Below are 24,382 nucleotides of genomic sequence, written 5' to 3' on the forward strand. Positions count from 1 at the left end.
CAGAGCCCCAGATTTTATGTTGTCCTGGAGAGCTTGCAGAGCACTGGGGAAAGGCAGGCAGAGAATTCCCTGCTAGCACCTTCTCTGTGCCTGGGAAGCAGAAGTGTTCACATTGCTTCGCAGAATCGCTTTTGTGCAGAAAACAGTAACACTTGTTCAGAACGAAAGAAAGCACAGAGCCCCAGATTTGTTGTTGTCCTGGAGAGCTTGCAGAGCACTGGGGAAAGGCAGGCAGAGAATTCCCTGCTAGCACCTTCTCTGTGCCTGGGAAGCAGAAGTGTTCACATTGCTTGGCAGAATCGCTTTTGTGCAGAAAACAGTAACACTTGTTCAGAACGAAAGAAAGCACAGAGCCCCAGATTTTATGTTGTCCTGGAGAGCTTGCAGAGCACTGGGGAAAGGCAGGCAGAGAATTCCCTGCTAGCACCTTCTCTGTGCCTGGGAAGCACAAGTGTTCACATTGCTTCGCAGAATCGCTTTTGTGCAGAAAACAGTAACACTTGTTCAAAATGAAAGAAAGCACAGAGCCCCAGATTTGTTGTTGTCCTGGAGAGCTTGCAGAGCACTGGGGAAAGGCAGGCAGAGAATTCCCTGCTAGCACCTTCTCTGTGCCTGGGAAGCAGAAGTGTTCACATTGCTTGGCAGAATCGCTTTTGTGCAGAAAACAGTAACACTTGTTCAGAACGAAAGAAAGCACAGAGCCCCAGATTTTATGTTGTCCTGGAGAGCTTGCAGAGCACTGGGGAAAGGCAGGCACAGAATTCCCTGCTAGCACCTTCTCTGTGCCTGGGAAGCAGAAGTGTTCACATTGCTTGGCAGAATCGCTTTTGTGCAGAAAACAGTAATACTTGTTCAAAATGAAAGAAAGCACAGAGCCCCAGATTTGTTGTTGTCCTGGAGAGCTTGCAGAGCACTGGGGAAAGGCAGGCAGAGAATTCCCTGCTAGCACCTTCTCTGTGCCTGGGAAGCAGAAGTGTTCACATTGCTTGGCAGAATCGCTTTTGTGCAGAAAACAGTAACACTTGTTCAGAACGAAAGAAAGCACAGAGCCCCAGATTTTATGTTGTCCTGGAGAGCTTGCAGAGCACTGGGGAAAGGCAGGCAGAGAATTCCCTGCTAGCACCTTCTCTGTGCCTGGGAAGCAGAAGTGTTCACATTGCTTCGCAGAATCGCTTTTGTGCAGAAAACAGTAACACTTGTTCAGAACGAAAGAAAGCACAGAGCCCCAGATTTGTTGTTGTCCTGGAGAGCTTGCAGAGCACTGGGGAAAGGCAGGCAGAGAATTCCCTGCTAGCACCTTCTCTGTGCCTGGGAAGCAGAAGTGTTCACATTGCTTCGCAGAATCGCTTTTGTGCAGAAAACAGTAACACTTGTTCAGAACGAAAGAAAGCACAGAGCCCCAGATTTTATATTGTCCTGGAGAGCTTGCAGAGCACTGGGGAAAGGCAGGCAGAGAATTCCCTGCTAGCACCTTCTCTGTGCCTGTTCACATTGCTTGGCAGAATCGCTTTTGTGCAGAAAACAGTAACACTTGTTCAGAACGAAAGAAAGCACAGAGCCCCAGATTTGTTGTTGTCCTGGAGAGCTTGCAGAGCACTGGGGAAAGGCAGGCAGAGAATTCCCTGCTAGCACCTTCTCTGTGCCTGGAAGCTGAAGTGTTCACATTGCTTGGCAGAATCGCTTTTGTGCAGAAAACAGTAACACTTGTTCAGAACGAAAGAAAGCATAGAGCCCCAGATTTTATGTTGTCCTGGAGAGCTTGCAGAGCACTGGGGAAAGGCAGGCAGAGAATTCCCTGCTAGCACCTTCTCTGTGCCTGTTCACATTGCTTGGCAGAATCGCTTTTGTGCAGAAAACAGTAACACTTGTTCAGAACGAAAGAAAGCACAGAGCCCCAGATTTGTTGTTGTCCTGGAGAGCTTGCAGAGCACTGGGGAAAGGCAGGCAGAGAATTCCCTGCTAGCACCTTCTCTGTGCCTGGAAGCTGAAGTGTTCACATTGCTTGGCAGAATCGCTTTTGTGCAGAAAACAGTAACACTTGTTCAGAACGAAAGAAAGCATTGAGCCCCAGATTTTATGTTGTCCTGGAGAGCTTGCAGAGCACTGGGGAAAGGCAGGCAGAGAATTCCCTGCTAGCACCTTCTCTGTGCCTGTTCACATTGCTTGGCAGAATCGCTTTTGTGCAGAAAACAGTAACACTTGTTCAGAACGAAAGAAAGCACAGAGCCCCAGATTTGTTGTTGTCCTGGAGAGCTTGCAGAGCACTGGGAAAGGCAGGCAGAGAATTCCCTGCTAGCACCTTCTCTGTGCCTGGGAAGCAGAAGTGTTCACATTGCTTCGCAGAATCGCTTTTGTGCAGAAAACAGTAACACTTGTTCAGAACGAAAGAAAGCACAGAGCCCCAGATTTTATGTTGTCCTGGAGAGCTTGCGGAGCACTGGGGAAAGGCAGGCAGAGAATTCCCTGCTAGCACCTTCTCTGTGCCTGGGAAGCAGAAGTGTTCACATTGCTTCGCAGAATCGCTTTTGTGCAGAAAACAGTAACACTTGTTCAGAACGAAAGAAAGCACAGAGCCCCAGATTTTATGTTGTCCTGGAGAGCTTGCGGAGCACTGGGGAAAGGCAGGCAGAGAATTCCCTGCTAGCACCTTCTCTTGTGCCTGGAAGCTGAAGTGTTCACATTGCTTGGCAGAATCGCTTTTGTGCAGAAAACAGTAACACTTGTTCAGAACGAAAGAAAGCACAGAGCCCCAGATTTTATGTTGTCCTGGAGAGCTTGCAGAGCACTGGGGAAAGGCAGGCAGAGAATTCCCTGCTAGCACCTTCTCTGTGCCTGTTCACATTGCTTGGCAGAATCGCTTTTGTGCAGAAAACAGTAACACTTGTTCAGAACGAAAGAAAGCACAGAGCCCCAGATTTTATGTTGTCCTGGAGAGCTTGCGGAGCACTGGGGAAAGGCAGGCAGAGAATTCCCTGCTAGCACCTTCTCTGTGCCTGGAAGCTGAAGTGTTCACATTGCTTGGCAGAATCGCTTTTGTGCAGAAAACAGTAACACTTGTTCAGAACGAAAGAAAGCACAGAGCCCCAGATTTTATGTTGTCCTGGAGAGCTTGCAGAGCACTGGGGAAAGGCAGGCAGAGAATTCCCTGCTAGCACCTTCTCTGTGCCTGGGAAGCAGAAGTGTTCACATTGCTTGGCCGAATCGCTTTTGTGCAGAAAACACTAACACTTGTTCAGAACGAAAGAAAGCACAGAGCCCCAGATTTTATGTTGTCCTGGAGAGCTTGCAGAGCACTGGGGAAAGGCAGGCAGAGAATTCCCTGCTAGCACCTTCTCTGTGCCTGGGAAGCAGAACTGTTCACATTGCTTGGCAGAATCGCTTTTGTGCAGAAAACAGTAACACTTGTTCAGAACGAAAGAAAGCACAGAGCCCCAGATTTTATGTTGTCCTGGAGAGCTTGCAGAGCACTGGGGAAAGGCAGGCAGAGAATTCCCTGCTAGCACCTTCTCTGTGCCTGTTCACATTGCTTGGCAGAATCGCTTTTGTGCAGAAAACAGTAACACTTGTTCAGAACGAAAGAAAGCACAGAGCCCCAGATTTGTTGTTGTCCTGGAGAGCTTGCAGAGCACTGGGGAAAGGCAGGTAGAGAATTCCCTGCTAGCACCTTCTCTGTGCCTGGGAAGCAGAAGTGTTCACATTGCTTCGCAGAATCGCTTTTGTGCAGAAAACAGTAACACTTGTTCAGAACGAAAGAAAGCACAGAGCCCCAGATTTGTTGTTGTCCTGGAGAGCTTGCAGAGCACTGGGGAAAGGCAGGCAGAGAATTCCCTGCTAGCACCTTCTCTGTGCCTGGGAAGCAGAAGTGTTCACATTGCTTGGCAGAATCGCTTTTGTGCAGAAAACAGTAACACTTGTTCAGAACGAAAGAAAGCACAGAGCCCCAGATTTGTTGTTGTCCTGGAGAGCTTGCAGACCACTGGGGAAAGGCAGGCAGAGAATTCCCTGCTAGCACCTTCTCTGTGCCTGGGAAGCAGAAGTGTTCACATTGCTTCGCAGAATCGCTTTTGTGCAGAAAACAGTAACACTTGTTCAAAATGAAAGAAAGCACAGAGCCCCAGATTTGTTGTTGTCCTGGAGAGCTTGCAGAGCACTGGGGAAAGGCAGGCAGAGAATTCCCTGCTAGCACCTTCTCTGTGCCTGGGAAGCAGAAGTGTTCACATTGCTTCGCAGAATCGCTTTTGTGCAGAAAACAGTAACACTTGTTCAGAACGAAAGAAAGCACAGAGCCCCAGATTTTATGTTGTCCTGGAGAGCTTGCAGAGCACTGGGGAAAGGCAGACAGAGAATTCCCTGCTAGCACCTTCTCTGTGCCTGGGAAGCAGAAGTGTTCACATTGCTTCGCAGAATCGCTTTTGTGCAGAAAACAGTAACACTTGTTCAGAACGAAAGAAAGCACAGAGCCCCAGATTTTATGTTGTCCTGGAGAGCTTGCAGAGCACTGGGGAAAGGCAGGCAGAGAATTCCCTGCTAGCACCTTCTCTGTGCCTGGGAAGCAGAAGTGTTCACATTGCTTCGCAGAATCGCTTTTGTGCAGAAAACAGTAACACTTGTTCAGAACGAAAGAAAGCACAGAGCCCCAGATTTGTTGTTGTCCTGGAGAGCTTGCAGAGCACTGGGGAAAGGCAGGCAGAGAATTCCCTGCTAGCACCTTCTCTGTGCCTGGGAAGCAGAAGTGTTCACATTGCTTCGCAGAATCGCTTTTGTGCAGAAAACAGTAACACTTGTTCAGAACGAAAGAAATGGGGCACAGTTGCAGAGCACTGGGGAAAGGCAGGCAGAGAATTCCCTGCTAGCACCTTCTCTGTGCCTGGGAAGCAGAAGTGTTCACATTGCTTCGCAGAATCGCTTTTGTGCAGAAAACAGTAACACTTGTTCAGAACGAAAGAAAGCACAGAGCCCCAGATTTGTTGTTGTCCTGGAGAGCTTGCAGAGCACTGGGGAAAGGCAGGCAGAGAATTCCCTGCTAGCACCTTCTCTGTGCCTGGGAAGCAGAAGTGTTCACATTGCTTCGCAGAATCGCTTTTGTGCAGAAAACAGTAACACTTGTTCAGAACGAAAGAAAGCACAGAGCCCCAGATTTTATGTTGTCCTGGAGAGCTTGCAGAGCACTGGGGAAAGGCAGGCAGAGAATTCCCTGCTAGCACCTTCTCTGTGCCTGGGAAGCACAAGTGTTCACATTGCTTGGCAGAATCGCTTTTGTGCAGAAAACAGTAACACTTGTTCAGAACGAAAGAAAGCACAGAGCCCCAGATTTTATGTTGTCCTGGAGAGCTTGCAGAGCACTGGGGAAAGGCAGGCAGAGAATTCCCTGCTAGCACCTTCTCTGTGCCTGGGAAGCAGAAGTGTTCACATTGCTTCGCAGAATCGCTTTTGTGCAGAAAACAGTAACACTTGTTCAGAACGAAAGAAAGCACAGAGCCCCAGATTTGTTGTTGTCCTGGAGAGCTTGCAGAGCACTGGGGAAAGGCAGGCAGAGTATTCCCTGCTAGCACCTTCTCTGTGCCTGGGAAGCAGAAGTGTTCACATTGCTTGGCAGAATCGCTTTTGTGCAGAAAACAGTAACACTTGTTCAGAACGAAAGAAAGCACAGAGCCCCAGATTTGTTGTTGTCCTGGAGAGCTTGCAGAGCACTGGGGAAAGGCAGGCAGAGAATTCCCTGCTAGCACCTTCTCTGTGCCTGGGAAGCAGAAGTGTTCACATTGCTTCGCAGAATCGCTTTTGTGCAGAAAACAGTAACACTTGTTCAGAACGAAAGAAAGCACAGAGCCCCAGATTTGTTGTTGTCCTGGAGAGCTTGCAGAGCACTGGGGAAAGGCAGGCAGAGAATTCCCTGCTAGCACCTTCTCTGTGCCTGGGAAGCAGAAGTGTTCACATTGCTTCGCAGAATCGCTTTTGTGCAGAAAACAGTAACACTTGTTCAGAACGAAAGAAAGCACAGAGCCCCAGATTTGTTGTTGTCCTGGAGAGCTTGCAGACCACTGGGGAAAGGCAGGCAGAGAATTCCCTGCTAGCACCTTCTCTGTGCCTGGGAAGCAGAAGTGTTCACATTGCTTCGCAGAATCGCTTTTGTGCAGAAAACAGTAACACTTGTTCAGAACGAAAGAAAGCACAGAGCCCCAGATTTGTTGTTGTCCTGGAGAGCTTGCAGAGCACTGGGGAAAGGCAGGCAGAGAATTCCCTGCTAGCACCTTCTCTGTGCCTGGGAAGCAGAAGTGTTCACATTGCTTCGCAGAATCGCTTTTGTGCAGAAAACAGTAACACTTGTTCAGAACGAAAGAAAGCACAGAGCCCCAGATTTTATATTGTCCTGGAGAGCTTGCAGAGCACTGGGGAAAGGCAGGCAGAGAATTCCCTGCTAGCACCTTCTCTGTGCCTGTTCACATTGCTTGGCAGAATCGCTTTTGTGCAGAAAACAGTAACACTTGTTCAGAACGAAAGAAAGCACAGAGCCCCAGATTTGTTGTTGTCCTGGAGAGCTTGCAGAGCACTGGGGAAAGGCAGGCAGAGAATTCCCTGCTAGCACCTTCTCTGTGCCTGGAAGCTGAAGTGTTCACATTGCTTGGCAGAATCGCTTTTGTGCAGAAAACAGTAACACTTGTTCAGAACGAAAGAAAGCATAGAGCCCCAGATTTTATGTTGTCCTGGAGAGCTTGCAGAGCACTGGGGAAAGGCAGGCAGAGAATTCCCTGCTAGCACCTTCTCTGTGCCTGTTCACATTGCTTGGCAGAATCGCTTTTGTGCAGAAAACAGTAACACTTGTTCAGAACGAAAGAAAGCACAGAGCCCCAGATTTTATGTTGTCCTGGAGAGCTTGCAGAGCACTGGGGAAAGGCAGGCAGAGAATTCCCTGCTAGCACCTTCTCTGTGCCTGGGAAGCAGAAGTGTTCACATTGCTTGGCAGAATCGCTTTTGTGCAGAAAACACTAACACTTGTTCAGAACGAAAGAAAGCACAGAGCCCCAGATTTTATGTTGTCCTGGAGAGCTTGCGGAGCACTGGGGAAAGGCAGGCAGAGAATTCCCTGCTAGCACCTTCTCTGTGCCTGGGAAGCAGAAGTGTTCACATTGCTTCGCAGAATCGCTTTTGTGCAGAAAACAGTAACACTTGTTCAGAACGAAAGAAAGCACAGAGCCCCAGATTTTATGTTGTCCTGGAGAGCTTGCGGAGCACTGGGGAAAGGCAGGCAGAGAATTCCCTGCTAGCACCTTCTCTGTGCCTGGAAGCTGAAGTGTTCACATTGCTTCGCAGAATCGCTTTTGTGCAGAAAACAGTAACACTTGTTCAGAACGAAAGAAAGCACAGAGCCCCAGATTTTATGTTGTCCTGGAGAGCTTGCAGAGCACTGGGGAAAGGCAGGCAGAGAATTCCCTGCTAGCACCTTCTCTGTGCCTGTTCACATTGCTTGGCAGAATCGCTTTTGTGCAGAAAACAGTAACACTTGTTCAGAACGAAAGAAAGCACAGAGCCCCAGATTTTATGTTGTCCTGGAGAGCTTGCGGAGCACTGGGGAAAGGCAGGCAGAGAATTCCCTGCTAGCACCTTCTCTGTGCCTGGGAAGCAGAAGTGTTTACATTGCTTCGCAGAATCGCTTTTGTGCAGAAAACAGTAACACTTGTTCAGAACGAAAGAAAGCACAGAGCCCCAGATTTTATGTTGTCCTGGAGAGCTTGCAGAGCACTGGGGAAAGGCAGGCAGAGAATTCCCTGCTAGCACCTTCTCTGTGCCTGTTCACATTGCTTGGCAGAATCGCTTTTGTGCAGAAAACAGTAACACTTGTTCAGAACGAAAGAAAGCACAGAGCCCCAGATTTGCTGTTGTCCTGGAGAGCTTGCAGAGCACTGGGGAAAGGCAGGCAGAGAATTCCCTGCTAGCACCTTCTCTGTGCCTGGGAAGCAGAAGTGTTCACATTGCTTGGCAGAATCGCTTTTGTGCAGAAAACAGTAACACTTGTTCAGAACGAAAGAAAGCACAGAGCCCCAGATTTGTTGTTGTCCTGGAGAGCTTGCAGAGCACTGGGGAAAGGCAGGCAGAGAATTCCCTGCTAGCACCTTCTCTGTGCCTGGGAAGCAGAAGTGTTCACATTGCTTGGCAGAATCGCTTTTGTGCAGAAAACAGTAACACTTGTTCAGAACGAAAGAAAGCACAGAGCCCCAGGTTTGTTGTTGTCCTGGAGAGCTTGCAGAGCACTGGGGAAAGGCAGGCAGAGAATTCCCTGCTAGCACCTTCTCTGTGCCTGGGAAGCAGAAGTGTTCACATTGCTTCGCAGAATCGCTTTTGTGCAGAAAACAGTAACACTTGTTCAGAACGAAAGAAAGCACAGAGCCCCAGATTTTATGTTGTCCTGGAGAGCTTGCAGAGCACTGGGGAAAGGCAGGCAGAGAATTCCCTGCTAGCACCTTCTCTGTGCCTGGGAAGCAGAAGTGTTCACATTGCTTGGCAGAATCGCTTTTGTGCAGAAAACAGTAACACTTGTTCAGAACGAAAGAAAGCACAGAGCCCCAGATTTGTTGTTGTCCTGGAGAGCTTGCAGAGCACTGGGGAAAGGCAGGCAGAGAATTCCCTGCTAGCACCTTCTCTGTGCCTGGGAAGCAGAAGTGTTCACATTGCTTCGCAGAATCGCTTTTGTGCAGAAAACAGTAACACTTGTTCAGAACGAAAGAAAGCACAGAGCCCCAGATTTGTTGTTGTCCTGGAGAGCTTGCAGAGCACTGGGGAAAGGCAGGCAGAGAATTCCCTGCTAGCACCTTCTCTGTGCCTGGGAAGCAGAAGTGTTCACATTGCTTCGCAGAATCGCTTTTGTGCAGAAAACAGTAACACTTGTTCAGAACGAAAGAAAGCACAGAGCCCCAGATTTTATATTGTCCTGGAGAGCTTGCAGAGCACTGGGGAAAGGCAGGCAGAGAATTCCCTGCTAGCACCTTCTCTGTGCCTGGAAGCTGAAGTGTTCACATTGCTTGGCAGAATCGCTTTTGTGCAGAAAACAGTAACACTTGTTCAGAACGAAAGAAAGCATAGAGCCCCAGATTTTATGTTGTCCTGGAGAGCTTGCAGAGCACTGGGGAAAGGCAGGCAGAGAATTCCCTGCTAGCACCTTCTCTGTGCCTGTTCACATTGCTTGGCAGAATCGCTTTTGTGCAGAAAACAGTAACACTTGTTCAGAACGAAAGAAAGCACAGAGCCCCAGATTTTATGTTGTCCTGGAGAGCTTGCAGAGCACTGGGGAAAGGCAGGCAGAGAATTCCCTGCTAGCACCTTCTCTGTGCCTGGGAAGCAGAAGTGTTCACATTGCTTCGCAGAATCGCTTTTGTGCAGAAAACAGTAACACTTGTTCAGAACGAAAGAAAGCACAGAGCCCCAGATTTTATGTTGTCCTGGAGAGCTTGCAGAGCACTGGGGAAAGGCAGGCAGAGAATTCCCTGCTAGCACCTTCTCTGTGCCTGGGAAGCAGAAGTGTTCACATTGCTTCGCAGAATCGCTTTTGTGCAGAAAACAGTAACACTTGTTCAGAACGAAAGAAAGCACAGAGCCCCAGATTTGTTGTTGTCCTGGAGAGCTTGCAGACCACTGGGGAAAGGCAGGCAGAGAATTCCCTGCTAGCACCTTCTCTGTGCCTGGGAAGCAGAAGTGTTCACATTGCTTCGCAGAATCGCTTTTGTGCAGAAAACAGTAACACTTGTTCAGAACGAAAGAAAGCACAGAGCCCCAGATTTGTTGTTGTCCTGGAGAGCTTGCAGAGCACTGGGGAAAGGCAGGCAGAGAATTCCCTGCTAGCACCTTCTCTGTGCCTGGGAAGCAGAAGTGTTCACATTGCTTCGCAGAATCGCTTTTGTGCAGAAAACAGTAACACTTGTTCAGAACGAAAGAAAGCACAGAGCCCCAGATTTTATATTGTCCTGGAGAGCTTGCAGAGCACTGGGGAAAGGCAGGCAGAGAATTCCCTGCTAGCACCTTCTCTGTGCCTGTTCACATTGCTTGGCAGAATCGCTTTTGTGCAGAAAACAGTAACACTTGTTCAGAACGAAAGAAAGCACAGAGCCCCAGATTTGTTGTTGTCCTGGAGAGCTTGCAGAGCACTGGGGAAAGGCAGGCAGAGAATTCCCTGCTAGCACCTTCTCTGTGCCTGGGAAGCAGAAGTGTTCACATTGCTTGGCAGAATCGCTTTTGTGCAGAAAACACTAACACTTGTTCAGAACGAAAGAAAGCACAGAGCCCCAGATTTTATGTTGTCCTGGAGAGCTTGCGGAGCACTGGGGAAAGGCAGGCAGAGAATTCCCTGCTAGCACCTTCTCTGTGCCTGGGAAGCAGAAGTGTTCACATTGCTTCGCAGAATCGCTTTTGTGCAGAAAACAGTAACACTTGTTCAGAACGAAAGAAAGCACAGAGCCCCAGATTTTATGTTGTCCTGGAGAGCTTGCGGAGCACTGGGGAAAGGCAGGCAGAGAATTCCCTGCTAGCACCTTCTCTGTGCCTGGAAGCTGAAGTGTTCACATTGCTTCGCAGAATCGCTTTTGTGCAGAAAACAGTAACACTTGTTCAGAACGAAAGAAAGCACAGAGCCCCAGATTTTATGTTGTCCTGGAGAGCTTGCAGAGCACTGGGGAAAGGCAGGCAGAGAATTCCCTGCTAGCACCTTCTCTGTGCCTGGGAAGCAGAACTGTTCACATTGCTTGGCAGAATCGCTTTTGTGCAGAAAACAGTAACACTTGTTCAGAACGAAAGAAAGCACAGAGCCCCAGATTTTATGTTGTCCTGGAGAGCTTGCAGAGCACTGGGGAAAGGCAGGCAGAGAATTCCCTGCTAGCACCTTCTCTGTGCCTGGGAAGCAGAACTGTTCACATTGCTTGGCAGAATCGCTTTTGTGCAGAAAACACTAACACTTGTTCAGAACGAAAGAAAGCACAGAGCCCCAGATTTTATGTTGTCCTGGAGAGCTTGCAGAGCACTGGGGAAAGGCAGGCAGAGAATTCCCTGCTAGCACCTTCTCTGTGCCTGGGAAGCAGAACTGTTCACATTGCTTGGCAGAATCGCTTTTGTGCAGAAAACAGTAACACTTGTTCAGAACGAAAGAAAGCACAGAGCCCCAGATTTTATGTTGTCCTGGAGAGCTTGCAGAGCACTGGGGAAAGGCAGGCAGAGAATTCCCTGCTAGCACCTTCTCTGTGCCTGTTCACATTGCTTGGCAGAATCGCTTTTGTGCAGAAAACAGTAACACTTGTTCAGAACGAAAGAAAGCACAGAGCCCCAGATTTGTTGTTGTCCTGGAGAGCTTGCAGAGCACTGGGGAAAGGCAGGCAGAGAATTCCCTGCTAGCACCTTCTCTGTGCCTGGGAAGCACAAGTGTTCACATTGCTTCGCAGAATCGCTTTTGTGCAGAAAACAGTAACACTTGTTCAGAACGAAAGAAAGCACAGAGCCCCAGATTTGTTGTTGTCCTGGAGAGCTTGCAGAGCACTGGGGAAAGGCAGGCAGAGAATTCCCTGCTAGCACCTTCTCTGTGCCTGGGAAGCAGAAGTGTTCACATTGCTTCGCAGAATCGCTTTTGTGCAGAAAACAGTAACACTTGTTCAGAACGAAAGAAAGCACAGAGCCCCAGATTTGTTGTTGTCCTGGAGAGCTTGCAGAGCACTGGGGAAAGGCAGGCAGAGAATTCCCTGCTAGCACCTTCTCTGTGCCTGGGAAGCAGAAGTGTTCACATTGCTTCGCAGAATCGCTTTTGTGCAGAAAACAGTAACACTTGTTCAGAACGAAAGAAAGCACAGAGCCCCAGATTTGTTGTTGTCCTGGAGAGCTTGCAGACCACTGGGGAAAGGCAGGCAGAGAATTCCCTGCTAGCACCTTCTCTGTGCCTGGGAAGCAGAAGTGTTCACATTGCTTCGCAGAATCGCTTTTGTGCAGAAAACAGTAACACTTGTTCAAAATGAAAGAAAGCACAGAGCCCCAGATTTGTTGTTGTCCTGGAGAGCTTGCAGAGCACTGGGGAAAGGCAGGCAGAGAATTCCCTGCTAGCACCTTCTCTGTGCCTGGGAAGCAGAAGTGTTCACATTGCTTGGCAGAATCGCTTTTGTGCAGAAAACAGTAACACTTGTTCAGAACGAAAGAAAGCACAGAGCCCCAGATTTGTTGTTGTCCTGGAGAGCTTGCAGAGCACTGGGGAAAGGCAGGCAGAGAATTCCCTGCTAGCACCTTCTCTGTGCCTGGGAAGCAGAAGTGTTCACATTGCTTCGCAGAATCGCTTTTGTGCAGAAAACAGTAACACTTGTTCAGAACGAAAGAAAGCACAGAGCCCCAGATTTTATGTTGTCCTGGAGAGCTTGCAGAGCACTGGGGAAAGGCAGGCACAGAATTCCCTGCTAGCACCTTCTCTGTGCCTGGGAAGCAGAAGTGTTCACATTGCTTGGCAGAATCGCTTTTGTGCAGAAAACAGTAACACTTGTTCAGAACGAAAGAAAGCACAGAGCCCCAGATTTGTTGTTGTCCTGGAGAGCTTGCAGAGCACTGGGGAAAGGCAGGCAGAGAATTCCCTGCTAGCACCTTCTCTGTGCCTGGGAAGCAGAAGTGTTCACATTGCTTCGCAGAATCGCTTTTGTGCAGAAAACAGTAACACTTGTTCAGAACGAAAGAAAGCACAGAGCCCCAGATTTGTTGTTGTCCTGGAGAGCTTGCAGAGCACTGGGGAAAGGCAGGCAGAGAATTCCCTGCTAGCACCTTCTCTGTGCCTGGGAAGCAGAAGTGTTCACATTGCTTCGCAGAATCGCTTTTGTGCAGAAAACAGTAACACTTGTTCAGAACGAAAGAAAGCACAGAGCCCCAGATTTGTTGTTGTCCTGGAGAGCTTGCAGAGCACTGGGGAAAGGCAGGCAGAGAATTCCCTGCTAGCACCTTCTCTGTGCCTGGGAAGCAGAAGTGTTCACATTGCTTCGCAGAATCGCTTTTGTGCAGAAAACAGTAACACTTGTTCAGAACGAAAGAAAGCACAGAGCCCCAGATTTGTTGTTGTCCTGGAGAGCTTGCAGAGCACTGGGGAAAGGCAGGCAGAGAATTCCCTGCTAGCACCTTCTCTGTGCCTGGGAAGCAGAAGTGTTCACATTGCTTCGCAGAATCGCTTTTGTGCAGAAAACAGTAACACTTGTTCAGAACGAAAGAAAGCACAGAGCCCCAGATTTTATATTGTCCTGGAGAGCTTGCAGAGCACTGGGGAAAGGCAGGCAGAGAATTCCCTGCTAGCACCTTCTCTGTGCCTGTTCACATTGCTTGGCAGAATCGCTTTTGTGCAGAAAACAGTAACACTTGTTCAGAACGAAAGAAAGCACAGAGCCCCAGATTTGTTGTTGTCCTGGAGAGCTTGCAGAGCACTGGGGAAAGGCAGGCAGAGAATTCCCTGCTAGCACCTTCTCTGTGCCTGGAAGCTGAAGTGTTCACATTGCTTGGCAGAATCGCTTTTGTGCAGAAAACAGTAACACTTGTTCAGAACGAAAGAAAGCATAGAGCCCCAGATTTTATGTTGTCCTGGAGAGCTTGCAGAGCACTGGGGAAAGGCAGGCAGAGAATTCCCTGCTAGCACCTTCTCTGTGCCTGTTCACATTGCTTGGCAGAATCGCTTTTGTGCAGAAAACAGTAACACTTGTTCAGAACGAAAGAAAGCACAGAGCCCCAGATTTGTTGTTGTCCTGGAGAGCTTGCAGAGCACTGGGGAAAGGCAGGCAGAGAATTCCCTGCTAGCACCTTCTCTGTGCCTGGGAAGCACAAGTGTTCACATTGCTTCGCAGAATCGCTTTTGTGCAGAAAACACTAACACTTGTTCAGAACGAAAGAAAGCACAGAGCCCCAGATTTTATGTTGTCCTGGAGAGCTTGCAGAGCACTGGGGAAAGGCAGGCAGAGAATTCCCTGCTAGCACCTTCTCTGTGCCTGGGAAGCAGAACTGTTCACATTGCTTGGCAGAATCGCTTTTGTGCAGAAAACACTAACACTTGTTCAGAACGAAAGAAAGCACAGAGCCCCAGATTTTATGTTGTCCTGGAGAGCTTGCAGAGCACTGGGGAAAGGCAGGCAGAGAATTCCCTGCTAGCACCTTCTCTGTGCCTGGGAAGCAGAACTGTTCACATTGCTTGGCAGAATCGCTTTTGTGCAGAAAACAGTAACACTTGTTCAGAACGAAAGAAAGCACAGAGCCCCAGATTTTATGTTGTCCTGGAGAGCTTGCAGAGCACTGGGGAAAGGCAGGCAGAGAATTCCCTGCTAGCACCTTCTCTGTGCCTGTTCACATTGCTTGGCAGAATCGCTTTTGTGCAGAAAACAGTAACACTTGTTCAGAACGAAAGAAAGCACAGAGCCCCAGATTTGTTGTTGTCCTGGAGAGCTTGCAGAGCACTGGGGAAAGGCAGGCAGAGAATTCCCTGCTAGCACCTTCTCTGTGCCTGGGAAGCAGAAGTGTTCACATTGCTTCGCAGAATCGCTTTTGTGCAGAAAACAGTAACACTTGTTCAGAACGAAAGAAAGCACAGAGCCCCAGATTTGTTGTTGTCCTGGAGAGCTTGCAGAGCACTGGGGAAAGGCAGGCAGAGAATTCCCTGCTAGCACCTTCTCTGTGCCTGGGAAGCAGAAGTGTTCACATTGCTTCGCAGAATCGCTTTTGTGCAGAAAACAGTAACACTTGTTCAGAACGAAAGAAAGCACAGAGCCCCAGATTTGTTGTTGTCCTGGAGAGCTTGCAGAGCACTGGGGAAAGGCAGGCAGAGAATTCCCTGCTAGCACCTTCTCTGTGCCTGGGAAGCAGAAGTGTTCACATTGCTTCGCAGAATCGCTTTTGTGCAGAAAACAGTAACACTTGTTCAGAACGAAAGAAAGCACAGAGCCCCAGATTTGTTGTTGTCCTGGAGAGCTTGCAGACCACTGGGGAAAGGCAGGCAGAGAATTCCCTGCTAGCACCTTCTCTGTGCCTGGGAAGCAGAAGTGTTCACATTGCTTCGCAGAATCGCTTTTGTGCAGAAAACAGTAACACTTGTTCAAAATGAAAGAAAGCACAGAGCCCCAGATTTGTTGTTGTCCTGGAGAGCTTGCAGAGCACTGGGGAAAGGCAGGCAGAGAATTCCCTGCTAGCACCTTCTCTGTGCCTGGGAAGCAGAAGTGTTCACATTGCTTCGCAGAATCGCTTTTGTGCAGAAAACAGTAACACTTGTTCAGAACGAAAGAAAGCACAGAGCCCCAGATTTTATGTTGTCCTGGAGAGCTTGCAGAGCACTGGGGAAAGGCAGGCAGAGAATTCCCTGCTAGCACCTTCTCTGTGCCTGGGAAGCAGAAGTGTTCACATTGCTTCGCAGAATCGCTTTTGTGCAGAAAACAGTAACACTTGTTCAGAACGAAAGAAAGCACAGAGCCCCAGATTTTATGTTGTCCTGGAGAGCTTGCAGAGCACTGGGGAAAGGCAGGCACAGAATTCCCTGCTAGCACCTTCTCTGTGCCTGGGAAGCAGAAGTGTTCACATTGCTTGGCAGAATCGCTTTTGTGCAGAAAACAGTAACACTTGTTCAGAACGAAAGAAAGCACAGAGCCCCAGGTTTGTTGTTGTCCTGGAGAGCTTGCAGAGCACTGGGGAAAGGCAGGCAGAGAATTCCCTGCTAGCACCTTCTCTGTGCCTGGGAAGCAGAAGTGTTCACATTGCTTCGCAGAATCGCTTTTGTGCAGAAAACAGTAACACTTGTTCAGAACGAAAGAAAGCACAGAGCCCCAGATTTTATGTTGTCCTGGAGAGCTTGCAGAGCACTGGGGAAAGGCAGGCAGAGAATTCCCTGCTAGCACCTTCTCTGTGCCTGGGAAGCAGAAGTGTTCACATTGCTTCGCAGAATCGCTTTTGTGCAGAAAACAGTAACACTTGTTCAGAACGAAAGAAAGCACAGAGCCCCAGATTTGTTGTTGTCCTGGAGAGCTTGCAGAGCACTGGGGAAAGGCAGGCAGAGAATTCCCTGCTAGCACCTTCTCTGTGCCTGGGAAGCAGAAGTGTTCACATTGCTTGGCAGAATCGCTTTTGTGCAGAAAACACTAACACTTGTTCAGAACGAAAGAAAGCACAGAGCCCCAGATTTTATGTTGTCCTGGAGAGCTTGCAGAGCACTGGGGAAAGGCAGGCAGAGAATTCCCTGCTAGCACCTTCTCTGTGCCTGGGAAGCAGAACTGTTCACATTGCTTGGCAGAATCGCTTTTGTGCAGAAAACAGTAACACTTGTTCAGAACGAAAGAAAGCACAGAGCCCCAGATTTTATGTTGTCCTGGAGAGCTTGCAGAGCACTGGGGAAAGGCAGGCAGAGAATTCCCTGCTAGCACCTTCTCTGTGCCTGTTCACATTGCTTGGCAGAATCGCTTTTGTGCAGAAAACAGTAACACTTGTTCAGAACGAAAGAAAGCACAGAGCCCCAGATTTGTTGTTGTCCTGGAGAGCTTGCAGAGCACTGGGGAAAGGCAGGCAGAGAATTCCCTGCTAGCACCTTCTCTGTGCCTGGGAAGCAGAAGTGTTCACATTGCTTGGCAGAATCGCTTTTGTGCAGAAAACAGTAACACTTGTTCAGAACGAAAGAAAGCACAGAGCCCCAGATTTGTTGTTGTCCTGGAGAGCTTGCAGAGCACTGGGGAAAGGCAGGCAGAGAATTCCCTGCTAGCACCTTCTCTGTGCCTGGGAAGCAGAAGTGTTCACATTGCTTCGCAGAATCGCTTTTGTGCAGAAAACAGTAACACTTGTTCAGAACGAAAGAAAGCACAGAGCCCCAGATTTGTTGTTGTCCTGGAGAGCTTGCAGAGCACTGGGGAAAGGCAGGCAGAGAATTCCCTGCTAGCACCTTCTCTGTGCCTGGGAAGCAGAAGTGTTCACATTGCTTCGCAGAATCGCTTTTGTGCAGAAAACAGTAACACTTGTTCAGAACGAAAGAAAGCACAGAGCCCCAGATTTGTTGTTGTCCTGGAGAGCTTGCAGACCACTGGGGAAAGGCAGGCAGAGAATTCCCTGCTAGCACCTTCTCTGTGCCTGGGAAGCAGAAGTGTTCACATTGCTTCGCAGAATCGCTTTTGTGCAGAAAACAGTAACACTTGTTCAAAATGAAAGAAAGCACAGAGCCCCAGATTTGTTGTTGTCCTGGAGAGCTTGCAGAGCACTGGGGAAAGGCAGGCAGAGAATTCCCTGCTAGCACCTTCTCTGTGCCTGGGAAGCAGAAGTGTTCACATTGCTTCGCAGAATCGCTTTTGTGCAGAAAACAGTAACACTTGTTCAGAACGAAAGAAAGCACAGAGCCCCAGATTTGTTGTTGTCCTGGAGAGCTTGCAGAGCACTGGGGAAAGGCAGGCAGAGAATTCCCTGCTAGCACCTTCTCTGTGCCTGGGAAGCAGAAGTGTTCACATTGCTTCGCAGAATCGCTTTTGTGCAGAAAACAGTAACACTTGTTCAGAACGAAAGAAAGCACAGAGCCCCAGATTTTATGTTGTCCTGGAGAGCTTGCAGAGCACTGGGGAAAGGCAGGCAGAGAATTCCCTGCTAGCACCTTCTCTGTGCCTGGGAAGCAGAAGTGTTCACATTGCTTGGCAGAATCGCTTTTGTGCAGAAAACAGTAACACTTGTTCAGAACGAAAGAAAGCACAGAGCCCCAGGTTTGTTGTTGTCCTGGAGAGCTTGCAGAGCACTGGGGAAAGGCAGGCAGAGAATTCCCTGCTAGCACCTTCTCTGTGCCTGGGAAGCAGAAGTGTTCACATTGCTTCGCAGAATCGCTTTTGTGCAGAAAACAGTAACACTTGTTCAGAACGAAAGAAAGCACAGAGCCCCAGATTTTATGTTGTCCTGGAGAGCTTGCAGAGCACTGGGGAAAGGCAGGCAGAGAATTCCCTGCTAGCACCTTCTCTGTGCCTGGGAAGCAGAAGTGTTCACATTGCTTCGCAGAATCGCTTTTGTGCAGAAAACAGTAACACTTGTTCAGAACGAAAGAAAGCACAGAGCCCCAGATTTGTTGTTGTCCTGGAGAGCTTGCAGAGCACTGGGGAAAGGCAGGCAGAGAATTCCCTGCTAGCACCTTCTCTGTGCCTGGGAAGCAGAAGTGTTCACATTGCTTCGCAGAATCGCTTTTGTGCAGAAAACAGTAACACTTGTTCAGAACGAAAGAAAGCACAGAGCCCCAGATTTGTTGTTGTCCTGGAGAGCTTGCAGAGCACTGGGGAAAGGCAGGCAGAGAATTCCCTGCTAGCACCTTCTCTGTGCCTGGGAAGCAGAAGTGTTCACATTGCTTCGCAGAATCGCTTTTGTGCAGAAAACAGTAACACTTGTTCAGAACGAAAGAAAGCACAGAGCCCCAGATTTTATATTGTCCTGGAGAGCTTGCAGAGCACTGGGGAAAGGCAGGCAGAGAATTCCCTGCTAGCACCTTCTCTGTGCCTGTTCACATTGCTTGGCAGAATCGCTTTTGTGCAGAAAACAGTAACACTTGTTCAGAACGAAAGAAAGCACAGAGCCCCAGATTTGTTGTTGTCCTGGAGAGCTTGCAGAGCACTGGGGAAAGGCAGGCAGAGAATTCCCTGCTAGCACCTTCTCTGTGCCTGGAAGCTGAAGTGTTCACATTGCTTGGCAGAATCGCTTTTGTGCAGAAAACAGTAACACTTGTTCAGAACGAAAGAAAGCATAGAGCCCCAGATTTTATGTTGTCCTGGAGAGCTTGCAGAGCACTGGGGAAAGGCAGGCAGAGAATTCCCTGCTAGCACCTTCTCTGTGCCTGTTCACATTGCTTGGCAGAATCGCTTTTGTGCAGAAAACAGTAACACTTGTTCAGAACGAAAGAAAGCACAGAGCCCCAGATTTTATGTTGTCCTGGAGAGCTTGCAGAGCACTGGGGAAAGGCAGGCAGAGAATTCCCTGCTAGCACCTTCTCTGTGCCTGGGAAGCAGAAGTGTTCACATTGCTTGGCAGAATCGCTTTTGTGCAGAAAACACTAACACTTGTTCAGAACGAAAGAAAGCACAGAGCCCCAGATTTTATGTTGTCCTGGAGAGCTTGCGGAGCACTGGGGAAAGGCAGGCAGAGAATTCCCTGCTAGCACCTTCTCTGTGCCTGGGAAGCAGAAGTGTTCACATTGCTTCGCAGAATCGCTTTTGTGCAGAAAACAGTAACACTTGTTCAGAACGAAAGAAAGCACAGAGCCCCAGATTTTATGTTGTCCTGGAGAGCTTGCGGAGCACTGGGGAAAGGCAGGCAGAGAATTCCCTGCTAGCACCTTCTCTGTGCCTGGAAGCTGAAGTGTTCACATTGCTTGGCAGAATCGCTTTTGTGCAGAAAACAGTAACACTTGTTCAGAACGAAAGAAAGCACAGAGCCCCAGATTTTATGTTGTCCTGGAGAGCTTGCAGAGCACTGGGGAAAGGCAGGCAGAGAATTCCCTGCTAGCACCTTCTCTGTGCCTGGGAAGCAGAAGTGTTCACATTGCTTGGCAGAATCGCTTTTGTGCAGAAAACAGTAACACTTGTTCAGAACGAAAGAAAGCACAGAGCCCCAGATTTTATGTTGTCCTGGAGAGCTTGCAGAGCACTGGGGAAAGGCAGGCAGAGAATTCCCTGCTAGCACCTTCTCTGTGCCTGGGAAGCAGAAGTGTTCACATTGCTTGGCAGAATCGCTTTTGTGCAGAAAACAGTAACACTTGTTCAGAACGAAAGAAAGCACAGAGCCCCAGATTTGTTGTTGTCCTGGAGAGCTTGCAGAGCACTGGGGAAAGGCAGGCAGAGAATTCCCTGCTAGCACCTTCTCTGTGCCTGTTCACATTGCTTGGCAGAATCGCTTTTGTGCAGAAAACAGTAACACTTGTTCAGAACGAAAGAAAGCACAGAGCCCCAGATTTGTTGTTGTCCTGGAGAGCTTGCAGAGCACTGGGGAAAGGCAGGCAGAGAATTCCCTGCTAGCACCTTCTCTGTGCCTGGGAAGCAGAAGTGTTCACATTGCTTCGCAGAATCGCTTTTGTGCAGAAAACAGTAACACTTGTTCAGAACGAAAGAAAGCACAGAGCCCCAGATTTTATGTTGTCCTGGAGAGCTTGCAGAGCACTGGGGAAAGGCAGGCAGAGAATTCCCTGCTAGCACCTTCTCTGTGCCTGGGAAGCAGAAGTGTTCACATTGCTTCGCAGAATCGCTTTTGTGCAGAAAACAGTAACACTTGTTCAGAACGAAAGAAAGCACAGAGCCCCAGATTTTATGTTGTCCTGGAGAGCTTGCAGAGCACTGGGGAAAGGCAGGCAGAGAATTCCCTGCTAGCACCTTCTCTGTGCCTGGGAAGCAGAAGTGTTCACATTGCTTGGCAGAATCGCTTTTGTGCAGAAAACAGTAACACTTGTTCAGAACGAAAGAAAGCACAGAGCCCCAGATTTGTTGTTGTCCTGGAGAGCTTGCAGAGCACTGGGGAAAGGCAGGCAGAGAATTCCCTGCTAGCACCTTCTCTGTGCCTGGGAAGCAGAAGTGTTCACATTGCTTCGCAGAATCGCTTTTGTGCAGAAAACAGTAACACTTGTTCAAAATGAAAGAAAGCACAGAGCCCCAGATTTGTTGTTGTCCTGGAGAGCTTGCAGAGCACTGGGGAAAGGCAGGCAGAGAATTCCCTGCTAGCACCTTCTCTGTGCCTGTTCACATTGCTTGGCAGAATCGCTTTTGTGCAGAAAACAGTAACACTTGTTCAGAACGAAAGAAAGCACAGAGCCCCAGATTTTATGTTGTCCTGGAGAGCTTGCAGAGCACTGGGGAAAGGCAGGCAGAGAATTCCCTGCTAGCACCTTCTCTGTGCCTGGGAAGCAGAAGTGTTCACATTGCTTGGCAGAATCGCTTTTGTGCAGAAAACACTAACACTTGTTCAGAACGAAAGAAAGCACAGAGCCCCAGATTTTATGTTGTCCTGGAGAGCTTGCGGAGCACTGGGGAAAGGCAGGCAGAGAATTCCCTGCTAGCACCTTCTCTGTGCCTGGGAAGCAGAAGTGTTCACATTGCTTCGCAGAATCGCTTTTGTGCAGAAAACAGTAACACTTGTTCAGAACGAAAGAAAGCACAGAGCCCCAGATTTTATGTTGTCCTGGAGAGCTTGCGGAGCACTGGGGAAAGGCAGGCAGAGAATTCCCTGCTAGCACCTTCTCTGTGCCTGGAAGCTGAAGTGTTCACATTGCTTGGCAGAATCGCTTTTGTGCAGAAAACAGTAACACTTGTTCAGAACGAAAGAAAGCACAGAGCCCCAGATTTGCTGTTGTCCTGGAGAGCTTGCGGAGCACTGGGGAAAGGCAGGCAGAGAATTCCCTGCTAGCACCTTCTCTGTGCCTGGAAGCTGAAGTGTTCACATTGCTTGGCAGAATCGCTTTTGTGCAGAAAACAGTAACACTTGTTCAGAACGAAAGAAAGCACAGAGCCCCAGATTTGTTGTTGTCCTGGAGAGCTTGCAGAGCACTGGGGAAAGGCAGGCAGAGAATTCCCTGCTAGCACCTTCTCTGTGCCTGGGAAGCAGAAGTGTTCACATTGCTTGGCAGAATCGCTTTTGTGCAGAAAACACTAACACTTGTTCAGAACGAAAGAAAGCACAGAGCCCCAGATTTTATGTTGTCCTGGAGAGCTTGCAGAGCACTGGGGAAAGGCAGGCAGAGAATTCCCTGCTAGCACCTTCTCTGTGCCTGGGAAGCAGAAGTGTTCACATTGCTTCGCAGAATCGCTTTTGTGCAGAAAACAGTAACACTTGTTCAGAACGAAAGAAAGCACAGAGCCCCAGATTTTATGTTGTCCTGGAGAGCTTGCAGAGCACTGGGGAAAGGCAGGCAGAGAATTCCCTGCTAGCACCTTCTCTGTGCCTGGGAAGCAGAAGTGTTCACATTGCTTGGCAGAATCGCTTTTGTGCAGAAAACAGTAACACTTGTTCAGAACGAAAGAAAGCACAGAGCCCCAGATTTGTTGTTGTCCTGGAGAGCTTGCAGAGCACTGGGGAAAAGCAGGCAGAGAATTCCCTGCTAGCACCTTCTCTGTGCCTGGGAAGCAGAAGTGTTCACATTGCTTCGCAGAATCGCTTTTGTGCAGAAAACAGTAACACTTGTTCAAAATGAAAGAAAGCACAGAGCCCCAGATTTGTTGTTGTCCTGGAGAGCTTGCAGAGCACTGGGGAAAGGCAGGCAGAGAATTCCCTGCTAGCACCTTCTCTGTGCCTGGGAAGCAGAAGTGTTCACATTGCTTCGCAGAATCGCTTTTGTGCAGAAAACAGTAACACTTGTTCAGAACGAAAGAAAGCACAGAGCCCCAGATTTTATGTTGTCCTGGAGAGCTTGCAGAGCACTGGGGAAAGGCAGGCACAGAATTCCCTGCTAGCACCTTCTCTGTGCCTGGGAAGCAGAAGTGTTCACATTGCTTGGCAGAATCGCTTTTGTGCAGAAAACAGTAACACTTGTTCAAAATGAAAGAAAGCACAGAGCCCCAGATTTGTTGTTGTCCTGGAGAGCTTGCAGAGCACTGGGGAAAGGCAGGCAGAGAATTCCCTGCTAGCACCTTCTCTGTGCCTGGGAAGCAGAAGTGTTCACATTGCTTGGCAGAATCGCTTTTGTGCAGAAAACAGTAACACTTGTTCAGAACGAAAGAAAGCACAGAGCCCCAGATTTTATGTTGTCCTGGAGAGCTTGCGGAGCACTGGGGAAAGGCAGGCAGAGAATTCCCTGCTAGCACCTTCTCTGTGCCTGGAAGCTGAAGTGTTCACATTGCTTCGCAGAATCGCTTTTGTGCAGAAAACAGTAACACTTGTTCAGAACGAAAGAAAGCACAGAGCCCCAGATTTTATGTTGTCCTGGAGAGCTTGCGGAGCACTGGGGAAAGGCAGGCAGAGAATTCCCTGCTAGCACCTTCTCTGTGCCTGGAAGCTGAAGTGTTCACATTGCTTCGCAGAATCGCTTTTGTGCAGAAAACAGTAACACTTGTTCAGAACGAAAGAAAGCACAGAGCCCCAGATTTTATGTTGTCCTGGAGAGCTTGCAGAGCACTGGGGAAAGGCAGGCAGAGAATTCCCTGCTAGCACCTTCTCTGTGCCTGGGAAGCAGAAGTGTTCACATTGCTTGGCAGAATCGCTTTTGTGCAGAAAACACTAACACTTGTTCAGAACGAAAGAAAGCACAGAGCCCCAGATTTTATGTTGTCCTGGAGAGCTTGCAGAGCACTGGGGAAAGGCAGGCAGAGAATTCCCTGCTAGCACCTTCTCTGTGCCTGGGAAGCAGAAGTGTTCACATTGCTTGGCAGAATCGCTTTTGTGCAGAAAACAGTAACACTTGTTCAGAACGAAAGAAAGCACAGAGCCCCAGATTTGTTGTTGTCCTGGAGAGCTTGCAGAGCACTGGGGAAAGGCAGGCAGAGAATTCCCTGCTAGCACCTTCTCTGTGCCTGTTCACATTGCTTGGCAGAATCGCTTTTGTGCAGAAAACAGTAACACTTGTTCAGAACGAAAGAAAGCACAGAGCCCCAGATTTTATGTTGTCCTGGAGAGCTTGCAGAGCACTGGGGAAAGGCAGGCAGAGAATTCCCTGCTAGCACCTTCTCTGTGCCTGGGAAGCAGAAGTGTTCACATTGCTTGGCAGAATCGCTTTTGTGCAGAAAACACTAACACTTGTTCAGAACGAAAGAAAGCACAGAGCCCCAGATTTTATGTTGTCCTGGAGAGCTTGCGGAGCACTGGGGAAAGGCAGGCAGAGAATTCCCTGCTAGCACCTTCTCTGTGCCTGGGAAGCAGAAGTGTTCACATTGCTTCGCAGAATCGCTTTTGTGCAGAAAACAGTAACACTTGTTCAGAACGAAAGAAAGCACAGAGCCCCAGATTTTATGTTGTCCTGGAGAGCTTGCAGAGCACTGGGGAAAGGCAGGCAGAGAATTCCCTGCTAGCACCTTCTCTGTGCCTGGAAGCTGAAGTGTTCACATTGCTTGGCAGAATCGCTTTTGTGCAGAAAACAGTAACACTTGTTCAGAATGAAAGAAAGCACAGAGCCCCAGATTTTATGTTGTCCTGGAGAGCTTGCGGAGCACTGGGGAAAGGCAGGCAGAGAATTCCCTGCTAGCACCTTCTCTGTGCCTGGGAAGCAGAAGTGTTCACATTGCTTGGCAGAATCGCTTTTGTGCAGAAAACAGTAACACTTGTTCAGAACGAAAGAAAGCACAGAGCCCCAGATTTGTTGTTGTCCTGGAGAGCTTGCAGAGCACTGGGGAAAGGCAGGCAGAGAATTCCCTGCTAGCACCTTCTCTGTGCCTGGGAAGCAGAAGTGTTCACATTGCTTGGCAGAATCGCTTTTGTGCAGAAAACACTAACACTTGTTCAGAAC

Source organism: Strix uralensis, chromosome 29, assembly GCF_047716275.1.
Source record: "Strix uralensis isolate ZFMK-TIS-50842 chromosome 29, bStrUra1, whole genome shotgun sequence".
Lineage (NCBI taxonomy): Eukaryota > Metazoa > Chordata > Aves > Strigiformes > Strigidae > Strix > Strix uralensis.